This window comes from Leptonychotes weddellii, chromosome 1 (genome assembly GCF_054177405.1).
Source record: "Leptonychotes weddellii isolate Sample4059 chromosome 1, ASM5417740v2, whole genome shotgun sequence".
NCBI lineage: Eukaryota > Metazoa > Chordata > Mammalia > Carnivora > Phocidae > Leptonychotes > Leptonychotes weddellii.
The window spans coordinates 112,231,200-112,250,255 of NC_138369.1; the positions used below are offsets into that span (position 1 = coordinate 112,231,200).

At 33.4% G+C, this 19,056-nt stretch overlaps 1 non-coding gene across 1 annotated transcript; it reads left to right on the forward strand.

Annotated features, from left to right (window-relative positions):
- Positions 1-16,356: 16,356 nt before the first annotated feature.
- Positions 16,357-16,501, forward strand: LOC115942549 (U4 spliceosomal RNA). The gene has a single exon (XR_004077174.1). It is a non-coding gene; the product is annotated as a U4 spliceosomal RNA (small nuclear RNA).
- The last annotated feature ends 2,555 nt before the right edge of the window (positions 16,502-19,056 follow it).

Genomic DNA, 19,056 nt, shown 5'->3' on the forward strand with positions numbered 1-19,056 from the left:
GTGCTAGAGTTCAAACTAGAATACTATTTTATTAGATCCCACAATCCTGCTCTTTCTACAGTGATACAGAGTAGTCCTGCTTTACAGGAGAAGAATTAGTGACGTTTGATTTAGGAAGTAACATGATAAAACCAATGATGGGGAAATTTTGTTTGGCAGTATTAAGTAATAAGAGGTGTGCGTAACATTTTTTAAAAAAATATTCATCGGTATCTAAAAAATTGTATGACATGCTTTTGTATCTTCTCACGTTTGTAAGTTCTACTAAACCTGGAGCATCAAGGTTACACTTACTGTGGTGGTGTTGATATTTATGCCTTATGCCTTCCTGCCTGAATTTTTCAGTAGCAATGTTATCCCACAGTAACCACATCCCTTTCCATTTCACTGTGTATCATATAAACAAGAAACATAGGAGTAGTAGCTAACAAAACAGTCTGAGCCAAATATAGTTTGGAATTAAATTTCCAAACCCATGGAAGCAAAATTGTCCCTCTTCATAGTGTTGTAAGCAAGGATTTCAGTCACCCATCAAAGGCTGAAGTGGAGGTAAAACCTCAGCAACTAGAGAATTACTAAAAGCCACATTAAAAAATTCCCATGGTTTCATGTCTCACATTTAAGTCTTTAATTTTTGAATTTTGAATTTACTTTTGTATATGGTATAAGAAAGTGGTCCAGTTTCATTCTTCTGCATGGTGCTATCCAGTTCTCCCAACACAATTTGTTGAAGAGACTCTTTCCCATTGCATATTCTTATCCGTTTTGTCGAAGATTAATTGACCATGTAGCTGTGGGTTCATTTCTGGGCTTTCTATTCTGTTCCACTGATCTATGTGTCTATTTTTGTACCAGTACCATACTGTCTTGATGATGACAGCTTTGTAATATAAGTTAAAGTCCAGAATTGTGATGCCTCCAGCTTTGCTTTTCTTTTTCAATATTGCTTTGGCTTTTTGGGGTCTTTTGTGTTTCCATACAAATTTTAGAATTTTTTGTTCTAGCTCTGTGAAAAATGCTATTGGTATTTTGATAGGGATTGCATTAAATGTATAGACATGAAATCATAAAATTCTGACAGGAAAACAGTAGCCTCTTTGATGTCAGCCATAGAAAATTCTTTCTAGATATGTCTCTGGAGGCAAGGGAAAAAAAAGCAAAGATAAACTATTGGGGCTTCATCACAATAAAAAGCTTCTGCACAGCAAAGGAAACAATCAACAAAACTAAAAGGCAGCCTATGGAATGGGAGAAGATATTTGCAAGTGACATATCTCTTAAAGGGTTAGTATCCAAAATATACAAAGAGCTTGGTATAGGCAAGCATTTGTTCCCTTAGAATAGCTTAAACCCTGGAAGAGTCTGGCTCCACATTATAAAAGGCACAACTGACTTTATTTGTTTTAGTATTTGCTTTTCAATTACAAATGCAATTCAGATTGAGACAGCAAAATAGTTCCTGGATAGTTTTGGAAATATGCTATTGTAATGCACTGCTCTCGTGGCTGTGAAATAATTTAGCTATGCTTGAAACTCTAAGTATTGTGTTTAGACTCAAACTTGTATTTTATTCTTTTAACATTCAAAAAGATAGTATAAAATTTTAAATGTTGAGTAACATTAAAGACAAACCAATATGTTATTCCTGCATGGTGACAAGGAATTTTTTAGTAATTCCTACCTTTTCAGATCATTAATCTTAATAATTATATTATGCAGGCTTTATATCACCCTTAAAATGACTAATACAGCAATCTTTATAATTCTTAAAATCGGGTAGAATACATATTCAAGTGTTTCAACAAAGCAATTCTCAGGAGACAAATGCAGCTCTAATTTAGCCTTGTAGTTTCTTGATAATAAACAAAAGTAGAAGAGCAAAAAATGGATATCCTTACACCTTGAGTTTATTTTGAAGATTTTTATATTATTTTTTCATCATATTGAATTTCAGACATTGAGTCACTAGTTACCGGCTCATTCTGCAGATAAAACCAAATAAATAACTTGATTTAAATTTTACTGTGTAACATTTTCACATCTTTAGAGCTTTCCATCAAAATATGTCCCTATGGTATCAGATAAAGTTGAACATTGCAATGCAACAAATGTGGATTTCCATGAAAGAGGAAGGTAGTTCACAGTGATAGCTCCTTTTCTTTCTGTTTATCGTGTGGTGAATGTGTGGGCAGATACAGATTTAAATAATACGTTTATTAGTATATATAAATAACTTGTAATATTTTAACCTCTCCACCAAGCATACAAAGGTGTTTCAATATAGCCTTCTAGTTAGATAATCCCGTATCACTCCATTTCTTATATATACAGAAGCTCATGTTAAATTTTTGGAATTTTCTTCACACTTCTCATATTACACTACATAAGGATGCCTTCCTACTTCTAAAACGATGGCAAATTATTTAAGCCATCTGGTAATTTTCTTTTCTGAGTAAATTTCACCCAGGATTGTGAATCCAACACACAGATTCCTGTAGTTATTTTGTCTAAAACATAAAGCCCTAATGTCACTGTGGTTTTAGAAGACTTCCTGATTTTATAATGAAAATCATATTCTGATTTGAATATGAAAGTCATATTCTGTCTCTAAACTATATTGCCTCTTAAGTTAAAAGCATTCTAAGTCTTCACTGAAAAGCTACCGAAACCCCAAAATCAATTTCTCAATAGATTTGAGCAATTTGGTTTCTATTTTAGGATTCTTCATTTCCTGACTCTTAAAAACATTGACATATTGCAAGAAGTTTGGCTGGGAGATCCAAGTGCTAGTTATTTGCAGTTTATGGTACCAATCACCAAAGTTGGATATAACCCATCTTCATTGAAATACAAATGATTATTGGGCATTTCTCCAAAGGCAGAAATATACGTTAGGTGGTAAATATAATGCCAAGAAATGCAATGGCTATCTGGCCTTGAAATTTGAAGTTTAGTGAGAATTCAATCAATTTCATCCCAACTCTGATCAATGATGCACACCCACACTCAACATGATCGAATTTAAATACCAGAAGGAATTACCGGCAAAATGCATATTTTCAGTCAGATTTACATGAAGAAGCCACAGCATTGCAAAGAGATCAAACCTGACTTATTCATCTAAACCATTTCTTTAAAAATGGCAAGAGAGGCTATAATATCAAAGATTTTTCCTTGACTAGAGTTTCATTAGGGCTTAAAGGAGAGAATGTAATTGCCTATGTCTCTGAGGCAAAGCCAATTGTTTTTTCAAATTTTATAGTAATTTGTGGGGAAACACCGGAATAAACTTATTCTTAAATTGGATCTTAGAAGAGCTAACAGAAATTTCCAGGGACTTTCCCCTTCAAGATATTTAACTGGATAGCTAAGTAGAAAAAAGTTTATCCAATTTAAACAGGTTCCTAACTGAATCATTATGTAAGTATATTGAGAAAAGATGCATGCTAAGGCAACCAGGGACATTTATAACTTAATGAGAAAGAGTCCTATTCATTAACATTACAATCTTACATAGAAGGTCACTTAATCACATGGTTACATTTCACGACTTGTAGGAGAAGAAAGGAATAGGTATTAGTTCCCTCTAGAAATTAATATAGTTTTGAAAATCAAAAATAAAAGATATAGATGCTTAGAAAGTATTACATTTAAGGAATAATAATTAGTTTGTCTATCTTTATTATATTTGGAACAAAAATGACATTATTTAAATCTACATTTCTTGTTTAGTACATCTACATTTTGTATAACTAATGTGTATTATGTGAATTTCAACTATAAAGTTTTTAATATCAGACACTGCACACTGCAGACAAATCCTTTAATCGAGTTTCAAATTTTTCCATAAACTCATCTTATTCCGTCAGCAGAAGTGATCCCTGGTGTAGCTTTCTCCAGCAATGGGCTTTACATCAGAAAAATCTAATTCTTAAAAAAAAAAAAATCTAATTGCCTGGACAAAATAATGAAGAACATTTGCAATGGTATGGTACAGACTTTCTTTTTCAGCATAATATCAGATTTCTGTACCACTCAGAGAAATCTATTTTATCCATCTCCTGAAGTCAATAGAAAATATCTCTATATAAATTCTATATTTAATCCACCTGATAACTAAAATGTTATTATACAGGATTACATACTTTTTCATTTTAATGCATTACCATTGTTATCATCATCATCATCATCATTTATTAGGAAATTGGTTGTAGGAAGGCAAAGAGTAATGAGAGGGAAAAGGTGAGCAGAAAGAAAGCAATACTAGCATTTATTCTCAACATTTTCTTGGCATTTTTAAATCCCTTTCCCTTATCTCTTACATGCCATATACTTCATAATTATATAAAAGAATCTTCATTCAGGCAGCTACCCATAATTTTGGCCCACATCAGCACTTTTGGCCTTCACAACTTTGTATGAGGTATTTCAACAATGAGTAGCCAAATACAAAGCTTTATGAGCTTCATAATTGAAAAAAAAAATAGCACCTGAAATGCAAGGTCAATCCAACAATTATAGAGACATAATCAAAAGCCACACCTGCAACCACCAATGCTTTGGACACCTGTGCAATTGATCTGCTTTCTCTGACCAGCAGCTCAATCAACTGTATATCATTCTCTTAGAGTTACTGTATGGTCAACAGATTTGTGAATAAAGACTACTGAAATGACCAGACCATCTTTTCTAAACTATAGCCATTTTAATAACACAGATAAGAGAGTAGCAGTTGGAGAACTTTTCACTTAAATTTATTTTCCAAATACTCAATGCAAAACAAGGAAAACAACAAGTCTTGTAATAATTCAAACTTAGCATTTCAGGAGGTTTGCATAGGTGGAAGCTATTCAGTGAAGAACTATCATTATTTAGCAAGAGTCAAGAAGTGTGACAATTGAAACATTCAAATAATAAAATATTTTAATTTTACTTTCAACTTTAATGTGAATGCCCTTCAAAGCATACCTGACTTCATCAAAAGCTTTCTTTATAACTAAGTTTCCTATTTAAGCTGTGACTATTATATTTCTGGTAAGCTTGGGGGCAGAGGGAGAAATTAAACTCAATCTTTCACCAGTATATAAAGATACATTATCACAAAAAGACCAAGCAACAGTGAGTACAAATAAATAAATAAATAGATAAGTAAATAAGCCTGAAATTTTATTTATAATAGCCAGCTCTACTGAATATTATCATGTATACAATGGTATTTTCAGCTGGAAATCACAACAACTAACTGGAAATCATTCCCTGCTATTGAGCCAGATAGGTCCTTGTAATATATATATATTAATGCTGTCTTTAACTAGTTTTGAAGCCCTGGCTAGAGTTGGGCAGTTTCTCTTCTTGAGCCGCTGATTAAGTATACACCCAACCACTTCTTTTTTTTTTTTTTTTTAGTATAGTTGACACAATGTTACATTACTTTCAGGTGTACAACAGTGATTGGACAAGTTTATACATTATGCTATACTCATCATAAGTGTAGCTACCATATGTCATCATACAAAGCTATTACAATATCATTGACTATATTCTTTATGCTCCCCTTTTATATCCATGACTTACTCATTCCAACCACTTTTTTATCATACTCCAGGCCACTGTGCACCTGCCTGCCTTAATCACCCCAAGGCCAGTATCAGACAACTAAAGACAGTCTCTATGCCCTACAGCCCAAGAAATTATTCAAATTAGGCAATCAGAAAGGAGCTCAAGAAACCTGGTTAACCTCATCCCACTTGCCATACATAGACTTCCCCCATAACTCCAGTTTGCTGTTACCCTCTCCCTGCACAACTCCATTTGGCCCTGACTGATAGCTTTCTCTTGTTTGGAGCTGTAAGTAACAAAGTATTCTGCCTTTCATCATCTGTCAGTTTTTTTGTCTTGCCATCAAAAACATATTTAAATTTTATAAAATAGTCCTTGGGCACTAGAGTTCTAATGACTAGTTGTCATTAATGGAAGGCATCACTCTTATTTGTGAAATTAATTCATTTAACTCTCATGCTTATGCACAGATGAACATATACCCTGTGTGTGGGAAGAATGTATAATTATTACTAATATTCTACAAAAATACTTTTGCATAAATATCCATTGTTATGAAACATTATTTTGATAAATTCTAATATTCTATGCTGAAATACTAACAACTTTCCTTTTTTTCTCCCATCTAATGCAGTAGAAAGTTTAGAAAAGAGAACCACTGATAAGTTTTGATCTATCGAGTTTTAGTGCTGCCTTTTTTATGACATAGTTATAATATACATAGAATTTTTAATCCTTTAAATCACTTGTTCTTTCTACTATATCACATATTACTGTCTTTGTATGAAATGTATAAACATATTACAACTGTGGGATTTAATTAATACTGTCATATCTTCCTATCTAGGTAGCAAAGTAAGTAGAAGAGATTTTAGATAAATTGGATATTAAACTGTTATAAAAAAGAGAAGAAACTGGAGATGAAATGCAGAAACTAATAATAGGAAACAAAATAGAACTGTAGGGATCCTCCAGTATAAGGGTTTTAAGGGTAAAAAAATGATGGGGAAAAAATAGGTAGGTTTATAACCTAAAACATGTACATACAAGAAAGCTACTTTTCATTTACTTACATTAATTTAATTAGTCAAGAGAGATTTAAAAAAAGAAAACTAACATTTATATGGCATCTAGTATGTTGTTGGCACTGGTTCAATGCTTTCACAGTTTTCTTACACCATGTAATTTCATAATTTTATTATTGTTGGCATTTTACATGAGGCACCAGGCTCAGAAAAACTAATGATTTGCTCAAGTTTACACAATACAGATTATGAGCAAGAATTCTAATCCCCAATCAGTTTGATTCTAAAGCCCATATCATTCTTTCTCTATAGGAAAAAGAGATCCATGGCAAGATGCTGGTTACAGATGCAAAGAAGCCAGAGAAAGCAATAAGCCATAAATGTGTTCATTTAAATAACCAGCATTAAAAGACATAATTGTTAACAAAATGATACCAAACAAAAAAAGATAAAAAAAAAATCCCATGAAAGGGAAGATATAATATGCATGAGAGAAATGCCATAATATATATAAGGATAATTACCTTATCAAAAAATTAGCAGAAGCCTTATACCATTATATAGAATAAATCTAGTATTTTAGAATAAATTTTATTTTTGTTTGCTTGTTTTTCTAATCACATGTCTTAAGAAGGTACAGCTGTTAAAATAATAAAATCTAAAGTGGTCACATATACACTAATTATTACAGTTAATCTAACAACAAAACATGTTTTTTTTAGTACATTTACTATTTTCAGACTGTTCTGTAATAGGTCCCTGGAATAACATAGATATTCAAGGGTATCACTTTCAAAACAATATTACAGAAGTACTTCTAGTTCCAGGAAAATGGAGTAGTGGGTGTATTTTTTTTTTATTCCACTTGCTATTAAAACAACTAAAAAACTAAAGACAATTAAAAACCATAAACATTACATATAAGGCAGACATAAAAGACCCTGAAAGGGGGAGAGAAAGTAGATCAATTAGGGACCTTGGGACCCAAGAAATAAGAGGTTCCACTGGTTTTCTTTTTGTCTCATAATATATCCCAGATTTAGAGCTAAGAGAACCAGTTACCCAAAATGCCAATAGATAGAGGCAGAAAAAAAAAGCCCAATCAAACCCTGTCTCAAAGAAATGCATACTAATACACATAATAGTTAAACTCTTGAAAACTATGGATGAAGGGGAAAAAATCTTGAAAGCAGTGAGAGAGAAATGACACCTTACCTGTAGGGGAAAAAACAATTCAAATTATACTAAATTTCTCACTGGAAACTATTGAGACCAGAAGAAAGTGTTATAAAATGTGTTAAGTGCTGAAAGAAAAGAACTGTCAACCTAGAATCCTATATCTAGTGAAAATATTCCTTAGGATGAAGGGGAAATAGTGACACTTTCTTTTTCTTTTTTTTTAAGATTTTACTTATTCATTTGCTAGAGAGAGAGTGCACGAGAGTACAAGCAGGGGGGGCGGTAGGCAGAGGGAGAAGAAGGCTCCCTGCTGAGCATGGAGCCCAATGCAGGGCTCGATCCCAGGACCCTGGGATCATGACCTGAGCCAAAGGCAAATGCTTAACCGACCTAGCCACCCAGGTGTCCCAATAGTGACACTTTCAATTTCAGAAATATTCATAGAATGTGTTGCCAGTATATCTAATAAATGGTTAAAGGAAGTTCTACAAGTAGTGAGGAAGCTATAAAAGAAGAAACCTTAGAACATAAAAGGGAAGAAAGGTCATGGAAAACAAAAATGTGAGCAGAAGCAATAGATGAACCTTTTCATCTTGAGTGTTCTAAATAATATTTGCAGATTAAAGCAAACACTATAACACTGATATATATCTAGATGTGGACAATTATATTCTAAATAGGGAGAATAAAGATATAAAAGGAGCTAAGTTTTCTACATTTTGCTCTATTAGGTGAAATTACATCAACAGCAGGCTTTGATGAGTTATGTATATATATTGTGAAATCTACATCAACCACCAAAAAAACTATAAAAAGAAATATACTCAAAAACATTAAAGATAGATAAGAATGAAATTCTAAAAAATTGTTCAAGTAACCCTTAGGAGGATAGGAAAAAGACACAAAAAAAAACCTGGTGAACAAACAGAAAAACAACAACAAAATAACAACACGGCAAACTATAGGCTTTATATATCAATAATCACATTAAATGTAAATTATCTAAGTACATCAAATAAAAGAAATTGGCAGAGTGAATTAATAAACATGAACCACCTGTCTGTTGTCTATAAGAAACTCATTGCAAATATAACAATTTAGGCAGGTTTAAAAGTAAAGGATGGAAATAGATATATCATATAAACAATCAAAAATGGTAGTAAAGGATGGAAATAGATATATCATATAAACAATCAAAGATAGTAGAAATGACTATTAATGTCTAATAATGAAGACTTCAGGCAAGGGAAAGAGATGGAAAGGAACATTACATAGATAAAATGGTCAATCCACCAAGAAGACAAAGCAATCCTAAATGTGTGTGCACCAAAGAAGAGAGCTACAAAAATATGAAGTAAATGTATAGAACTGAAAGAAGAAATTATTATTGGAGACTTGAACACCCCTCACCCAACAATTAAAGGAACAACTAAACATAACATCAGCAAGGGTATAGAACATCTTAAAAGCACCATCAAGCAACAGTATCTAATCAATTCTTATAGAGCAGTCTACCCAATAAGTGTATAACACACATTCTCTTCAAGTGTCCACAAAACATACACCAAACTAGACCAAGTCCTGGACTATAAAACAAATCTCCAAAAGCTTAAAAGAAATGAAATCAGAGTATGTTCCTCTACCAAAATGGAGTCAAAACAGACATCAATAACAGAACCAGAACAGAAAATTTTCTAAAAACTTAGAAACTAGACAACAAATTTCTAAAAATTCATTGTTTAAAAAGCAAATCTCAATATAAGTTGAAAACCCCATTGAGCTGAATTAATATGAAAAAATAGCAAATCAAAATTTGAGAGAAACAGCTAAAGCAGTGTTGGAGAAAAATTTATATCACTAAACATATACATTAGAAAGAAGAAAAGTCTCAAGTCAATAATTTAAACTCTCACTTCCAGAACCTAGAAAAATGAAACCAAAATAAACCCAAAACAACCAGAAGGAAGGAAATAAAAATAGGTTATCAATGAAATTGAAAACAAAACAACAATAAGAAAATTAATGAAAATAATAGTTGATACTTTGAACAAATCAATAATTGGCAAACTTTTAGCAAGACTGATAGAGAACAAAAGAGAGAAGATACAAATTACCAATACCAGAAATAAAACAGGATCACTACATACTCTCTCTATATAAAAGAGATAGTAACAATATCAAAAAAGATAATAGCAAAATGCTATGAACAACTCTATACAAATAAATTTGACAATTTTGGTAAAATGGGCCAATTCCTCAAAATACAAACAACAACATACCCATTATGAAATAATTTAAATAACTTTCTAACAATTAAAAAATTGAAGTCATAATTTAAAAACCCCCAGAAAAAGAAATCTCCATGCTCAGAAGATTTCACTGAAGAATTCTACCAAACATTTAAAGAATTATCACTGATTCTACACAGTTACCTTCAGAAAACAGAATGGTGAAGACTTGAATAACCATTATGAGTACAGAAGAAAATTTTCTTAACTAAATATTAGCAAGTAGAATTCAGCATTGTAAAAAGGAACTATACACTATGACCAAGTGATGTTTATTCCAAAGATGCAAAACCAGTTCAATATCTGAAAATTAAGGACTATAATTTGCCAGATTAATAGGCTAAAGAAGAAAAATCACATGACCTTATAAATCCATGTAAAAAAAGCAATTGGCAAAATTCAATACCCATTTATGATAATAATAAAGGAAAATTTCCTCAACTTAATAAAAAACACGTACAAACAAAAACACTAACATTACATTTAATGCAGAAAAACTTAATGTTTTCTCCCTAAGATTGGGAACAATTCATGGATTTTTGCTTTCACCACTCTCATTCAATATAAAGCCTGAAGTTCAAACCACAGAAGTAAGGTAAAGAAGAAAAGAAGAACCTGTACTTCAGGAAGGAAGAAATAAAAGTGTCCTTATTTGCAGATGACTTAATTGTCCTAATTTTGTTAGAAATTTTGTCCTTAGAATTTTGTCCTAAAATTCTAAGAAATCTACAAAAAACCCTATAACTAATAAGTGAGTTAAGCAAGGTGGCAGGATATAAGATAAATATTTTTAAAAATCAACTGTATTTATGTATACCCCAAATGAACACAGACATAAAAACCAAAATTAAAAATGTAATTTCATTTGTAATCACTCAAAAAAAAAAAGAAATACTGAGATGGATGTCTAACAAAACATGCACAAGATCTGTATACTATATCTACAAATGCTAATGAAAAAATTAAAAAAAAAAACTAGGTAAATACATCATACTCATGAGGAGGAAGACTCAGTATAGTTAAGATGTCAATTATCACCAAATTGCTATACAAATTTAATGTACTTTCAAACTCCCAGCAAGATTTTCTGTAGATATAGAAAAGGTTATTCTAATATGTATATGGAAGGTGAATAACTAGAATAGCTAACACAATTTTGGAAAAGAAAAATAAAGTCGTAGGAATCATTCTACTCAATTTCAGGGTTTATTATATAGCTATAATAAAGACACTATGGTATTGGTAGGGAGATAGACACACCAATCAGTGCAACAGAACAGAGAACCCAGAAATAGAGTCACACAAATATGGTTTTTGATGAAAATGAATAAGCAATTCAATAGAAGAAAGATAGCCCTTTAAACAAGTGGTACTGGAGCAACTGGACATCCATGGACTTCTCATATATACACACACACACACACACACACACACACACATATATGTATATATGACATATATTGACATATATATGTAAAATATATAATCTAGATCTCAAATCTATATAAAAATTAATCACAAACTTAGACGCAAAACATAAAATTATAAAACTTTCAGGGAAAGAACTGGAGAAAATCTTTGGGATATAGGGCTAGGTGAAGAGTTCTTAGACTTGTCACCAAACACATAATCTATAAAAGAAAAAAACGATGAACTTGGCACCTGGCTGGCTCAGTTGGTAGAGAACGTGACTCTTGATCTCAGGGTTGTAAATTCAAGCCCCACATTGGGTGTAGAGATTACTTAAAAATAAGATCTTAAAAAAAAAGAAAAAATTGATGAACTGGAATTGCACAAAATTGTTCTGTGAAAGACTTTACTAAGAGGAAGGAAAGAGAAACTTACAGACTGAGCGAGAATATTTGCAAAGCACATATCTCACAAAGGACTAGAATTTAGAATATATAATAAACCCTCAAAATGCACAGTAAAAAACTCCACACATTCCCCAGTTAGAAAAATCCAATTAGAAATATGTGAATAGTTATTTCATAAAAGAGGATATACAGATGTGAAGTAAGCAAATGAAAAGATGCTTAACATCATTAGCCCTTAGGGAAATGCTAGTTAAATCCTCAATGGGATATCACTACATATATATCAAAATGACAAAAATAAAAAATACTGACAATACCAAATGCTGACATGAATGCACAGCAACTCTATGACTCATACACTGCAGTTGGGATGTAAGTTGGTATAGCTACTCTGGAAAATAGAAATTACTTAAAAATCTAAACATGTCATTACCATACTATACAACTATTGCCCTCCTGGGCATTTATTTTAAAGAAATGAAAACTAATGTTGACAGAAAAAGCCTGTACACATGGATATTTATAGCTGCCTAGTCGTAATAGTAAAAAACTAGAAACAACACAGATGTCCTTCAATGGATGTGTGTTTAGACAAACTGCGGCACATCCACACTCTGAAAAATTATTCAGTAATAAAAAGGAATAAACTTTTGATACAAACAACAACATGGCAAATCTCCAGGGAATCATGCTAAGTAAAAGAGACAGAGGATATATACTGTACAATTGTGTTAATAAAGTACTCTTTGAAATCACAAAATTATAGAAAGGAGGACAGATTAGGGGTTGTCGAGGTGTCAGGTGAGGAATGACTATGAGGGTATAGTGATAAAAGGGCAGCATGAGAGGCTTTGTGGGGATGGAAATATTCTGTATCTTGACTGCAGTAACAATACCAGTATCCTGGTTGTGGCATTGTGCTATAGTTTCACAAGATGTTACCATTGCGGAAAAGAAGGTAACAAGTCCATAGGAATTCTTTGTATTATTATTACACAAGATTCTTTTTTTTAAGATTGATTGATTGATTGACTGATTGATTTTGGAGAGAAGGAGAGCCCCAGGAGGGGTGGAGGGGCAGAAGAAGAGGGAGAGAGAATCTCAAACAAACTCCCCACTGAGCACGGAACCCCATGCAGGGCTCAATCTCAAGACCCTGAGATCACGACCTGAGCCAAAAACAAGAGTCCCACACTCAACCAACTTAGCCACCCAGGAGCCCCACACAAGTAAGATTCTTATTAAAGAAAAGGGTAAAGTTGCAAATCACTTAGGGGGCCAAATATGTTACAAGGTGCACTGAGTACTGCTTTCCTCACAGGAAAATAGGCTTAAGGACTTGCATTTCATTCTTTTTCAACAGATTATTTAAAATTCTTTGACAATTGTATATTGAGCCTCTATTATGTACCAGGAACTACAGAATGTGACCTAATAGAATATGACCATAAGGTATAATATTACAACTAGTATAGAATAAAGAAGTTTGAGTTTGCTAGAATTCAAAGTCTCTGACTACACTACCATCATTTTTTTAAATTTCTGATTTTCTGATGGAGTTTATTTCATTACCACATTTTTTGCTATTCATCTACACATACAGAATTTTTTCTTTCAAAATTAATAATTTACAAGGCTTCCCATGAGTCCCCATGTGTTAAAAGTTCTATTTGTACCAACACGAAAGTACAGGCTGGGGTGCCTGGGTGGCTCAGATGGTTAAGCGTCTGTCTTTGGCTCAGGTCATGATCCCAGGGTCCTGGGATCGAGCCCCACATCAGGCTCCTGGCTCAGCGGGGAGCCTGCTTCTCCCTCTCCCTCCCCCTCTCTCCCTGCTCATGCTCTCTCTCTCCCTCTCTGTATCTCTGTGTCTCAAGTGAATAAATAAAACCTTAAAAAAAAAAAAGATGAAAGTACAAATTAATGACTTTCAAAAAGAAAAGATACTTAAACTTGCATACAATGCACAGGCAGTTTTAGGTTACATTTCATTATGAAATCAATTTTGTGGATTTCTGCCTTTTAAACAAAAAAATCCAGTAAATACTAGAATGGAAACTATGTGTTACCTTTCATTTAGCAAAGAGCATCTATGTCACTAAGAGGAGCACACGTCTAAGGGAAAATTGCTAAATATATTTTCCACACTGTCAATATTATACCTTTAAACGAAATGCCCACCTTATTAAATTCATTCATTCTTCAGAAGGTTTTTAAAAAAATGGGCAAACATTTGCTTAAAGAAATAAAACATAGTATGTAGTTCCACAAGCCAGAATAGCCCATAAAATGAAAAGACAAAGAGGACACACAATAGCTATTTCATGGATAGCTAGGATTTATGCAACTTTTATGCAGAAAAATTGTTCCCAGAAAAAAATTGCCTTCTATTCCCAGGTCGCATAATAATCTGTCGTTGAATTGCAGAATATCATATTTTTATAGAATTTGTTTGGATGGATAGGATTTAAAGTTCAATAGAACACAGTTTTCTCATTTGATATTTTGGTGACAAAAAAATATATTCTTAGTTTGTCTAGTTTTTCAAGTGTTCCTCATTTTATATATAACTCCTATTGTTATTAAAGTTAATATTTTTTCTCTTTGAATAATCTTTTTGGATGACATAAAAAACAAAATATTTTATGATGAGAAGACTTTCTCAGTTGTTCTTTAAACTTCATTACTGAAAAACTGTTTTTTCTAGAACTGAAAGGCAGCAATAACTTAATTATTTAATTGCTACTATAAGCAAGAGAGGTTTAAACATCTGTTCTTCTATTCTTGAACTCTGCCTAAAAACAAGCCAACGTAAGATTTGCATTAAGGATGGCAAAGTCAGATAACACATAAGGACAGGAAAAAATGTTTCTAAAATTCTTTTTTCAGTCTTTTGTTGTTGAATAATATTCCACTGTTTATATTTACACCACATCTTCTTTATCCATTCATCTATGGAGGGACATTGTGCTTCCATATCTTGGCTATTGAAATAATGCTGCAGTAAACATACAGGTGCATATATCTTCTCAAATTAGTGTTTTGTTTTCTTTGGATAAAAACCCAGTAGTGGAATTACTTGATCATACAGTAATTCTATTTTTAATTTTTTTGATGAACCTCCATATTGCTTTCCACAGTGGCAGCACCAGTTTATATTCCTACCAACAGTGCACAAGGATTTCTTTACTCCCCATGCTCATAAAAACTTGTTATTTCTTGTTTTTTATTTTAGCCATTTTGATAGGGAAATGCTCATTGTGGTTTTGATTTGCATTTCCCTGATGATTAGTGATATTGAACATCTTTTCATGTGTCTGTCAGCCATCTTCTTTGGAAAAAGGTCTATTCATGTCCTCTGTGCATTTTTTAAGTTTTTATTTTATTTCAGTTAGTTAACATATAGTGATATATTAGTTTCAGGTGTACAATATAGTAATTTAACACTTCCATATAACATCCTGTGCTCATCACAACAAGTGCACTCCTTAAACCCCATCACCTATTTAACCCATCCCCATATCCACCTCCCCTCTGGTAACCATCATTTTGTTCTCTATAGTTAAGAATTTGTTTCTTATTGTGCCTCTCTCTCTCTCCTTTTTTTTTTTCCTTTGCTCATTTGTTTTGTTTCTTAAATTCCACATATGAGTGAGATCATATGGTATTTGACTTTCTCTGACTGACTTATTTCGCTTAGCATAATATTCTCTAGCTCTGTTCACATCACACAAATGGAGAGATTTCATTCTTTTTATGGCTGAGTAATATTTCCTTGTGTGTGTGTGTGTGTGTGTGTGTGTGTATACACATATATATGACATCTTCCTTGTCCATTTATCTATTGCTGGACATTTGGGCTGTTTCCATAATTTGGCTATAGCAAATAATGCTGCTATAAATATCAGGCTGCATGTATCCTTTGAAAGTTAAGGATTCCTTTTGTCTTGCTCCTTTTAAGACTTTTTTTTCACTATATTTTGCAAATTTAATTACAATGTATCTTGGTGTTGGCCTGCTTTTGTTGATTTTGATAGGAGTTCTCTGTGCCTCCTGGATCTGGATGTCTGTTTCCTTCCCCAGATTAGGGAAGTTTTCAGCTATTATTTCCTCAAATAAATTTTCTGCCCCCTTTTCTCTCTCTTCCTCCTCTGGGACTTCTATAACATGAATATTATTATGTTTGATGGGGTCACTGAGTTCCCTAAGTCTAGTCATATGTTGCGTAATTCTTCTTTCTTTCCTTTGTTCAGCTTCATTATTTTTCATTATTTTGTTTTCTAGGTCACTAATTCATTCCTCTGCTTCTTCCAGCCTGCTATGCATTACATCAAACCTGTTTCCAAATTCATTTGTTGCATTCTTCATCTATGATTGATTATTTTTTAACTCTTTTATCTCTGTGGTAAGGGTCTCACTGATGTCTTTTATTGTTTTCTCAAGCCCAGTGCATATATTTATGATTGTTGCTTTAAATTCTCCATCAGGAGCTTTGCACAGTGGCAGTATCATAGCCAATGAGGTTTATCCGAGGCGCGATTATTGCTAATTGAAAACTTTTCCCAAATTCTCCATCAGGCATGTTACATATATATATATGTATATATATAATATATATAATATATATATATATTTCACTTAGATCTCTAGCCATGGTCTTATCTTGTTTTTTTCATTTGGGATTAATTCCTCCATCTTGGCATTTTGTCTAAGTCTCTGCCTTCTTCTCTGTGTTAGAAAAGACCATTATGTCTCCTGCTCCTGAAAGTAATAGCCTAACGTAGGAGATGTCAAGTAGTGCCCAGGGCCTGGTGTTTCAGGGAGTGTCTCTGTTGTGTACCACATATGCTCTGCTGTCGTATTTTGTATCCTTCAGGTCAGGCATCTGCAGAGACTCCGCTCATCTGCTGTTGGGCACTGTTTGGTTCCTGGCCTGAACGTGGTGTGTTTTAACTAGGTGTGCTCTGTTCTGCTTGTGAAATGAGATCTGACACCAAATCCAAGAACTGAGATCCTGCAGAGCTCTCTGGTCTGGAGAAGCAGTGTGGGGAGGGGTTTGTGCTGGTCTTCTTGGGGAGGGCCTAACCACAATGGGACTGAGGCAAACTTGACTGAGCAGGACAGCCCCACCAGAGCACAAGTGGTGGGGCTTGGTGTAAGCAAGTTAGGCAACCAGTGTTGGTGCTGAACTAATTTCCCTCAGGTAGCTCTGTGTTTAAGCTGAGGGACAGGGAAGGAAAAGTTTCCAGACAGCTCCTTAGTTCCTGGAGAAGCATCTCCATGAATGCTGCTTCTCAGGGACACACTCTAAGAGGAGCGAACAATCTCCCCACTATGTGCCCCAGGCGTTTTTCAGATCACTCTTTTCACACTATCTGTCCCCAGGTTGTTTGCCTGACTTCTCTCTAGGAGCAGGGCAGTGCCCTCTAGGCTTTATCCCAGCCAAGCTCACTGACTTTTAAAACTCCAGGCTTTAGGCCCCGCTGGTTGCAAGAACTCATGAAATTCAGCCCCTCTCAATTTTCAGGTCAATGGCTTTGGGAAAATGTTCTCCTTGTGCATTCCCCTGTGTACCCCTCTCTTTCTCTCACCCTTCTCCATGACCACAGCTCCCTCTCCTCTTGCAACACTTCAGTTTCTCCCCTAAACCACATCTGTGCACTTCCTTTCTTCCTCAGTGTGGCCTCTTGTCTCCCTTTCTTTGTGGAATTTCTTCTGTTCATCTTCAGGTCATCTTCTGGGGTATTTAGGATGATTTGATAGTTACCTAGTTGTGTTCATGGGATGAGATAAGCCTAAGGTTCTCCTATTCCATGGCCATCTTCCTCTCCTCTCTGTGGATTATTTGTGGGGTTTTTTTTCTTTTTTCTTTTTTCTTTTCTTTTTTTTTTTTTTTTTGGTGCTGTCATATAAGTTCTTTATATATTTTGGATATTAACCCTTTATTGGATATATCATTTGCAAATTTCTTCTCCCATTCAATTGGTTGCCTTATAAAGTTTTATTGATGGTTTCCTTTGCTGTGAAAAAATTTTTCTTTTGATATAGTCCTAATAGTTTAATTTTACTTTTGTTTCTCTTGCCAGAGGAGACACAGATAGAAAAATATTTCTATGGCCAATGTCAAAGAAATTAGTGGCTTTGTTTTCTTCTAGGAATTTTATGGTTTTAGGGCTCACATTTAGAAATTTAATCCATTTTCAGTTTATTTTTGTATAGAGTATAAGAAAGTGGTCCAGTTTCATTCTGTTGCATGAATGAGTTTTGCATTTTGTCCAGTTTTCCTAACACCATTTGTTGAAGAGACTGTCTTTTCCCCATCATACATTCTTGCCTCCTTTGTTGTAGATTAATTGACCATGTAAGTATGGGTTTATTTCTGGACTCACTATTCTGTTCCATTGATTTTTGTGTCTATTTTTATGCCAACACCATTTTTCAGCTTTGCAATATATCTTGAAATCTGGGATTGTGATACTTCTAGTTTTGTTCTTCTTTTCCAAGATTGCTTTGCCTTTTCAAGTCTGTGGTTCCATGAAAATTTTAGGATTATTTGTTCTAGCTCTGTGAAAAATGTTATTGATATTTTTATCAAGATTGCATTAAATCTGTAGATTGGCTCAGGTAGTATGGACATTTTAACAATGTTGGTTTCATGAGCATGGAATATCTTTACATTTGTTTGTGTTATCTTCAGTTTCTTTCATAGGTGTTTTACACTTCTTGGAGTATAGGTCTTTTACCTCCTTTGTTAAGTTTATGCCTAGATATTTTATTCTTTTTGGTACAATTGTAAATGGAATTGCATTCTTAATTTCTTTTTCTGCTACTTCATTATTATTGTATAGAAATGCAACAGATTTCTACATATTAATTTTGTGTCCTGTGACTTTATTAAATTCATTTATCAGTTCTAGTAATTTTTTGGTGGAATCTTTATGGTTTTTTATATAGAATATCATGTCATCTGCAAATAGTGGAAGTTTTACTTCTTCCTTACCAATTTACATGCTTTTTATTTCTTTTTCTTGTCTGATTGCTATGGCTAGGACTTCTAGTACTATGTTGAATAAAAGTGGTGAGTGTAGACATTTTGTCTTATTCCAGATCTTAGAGAAAAAGCTCTGTTTTTTACCACTGAGTATGAACTTAGCTAAGATATTACTTTACACTTTTCAAAATGGCCAA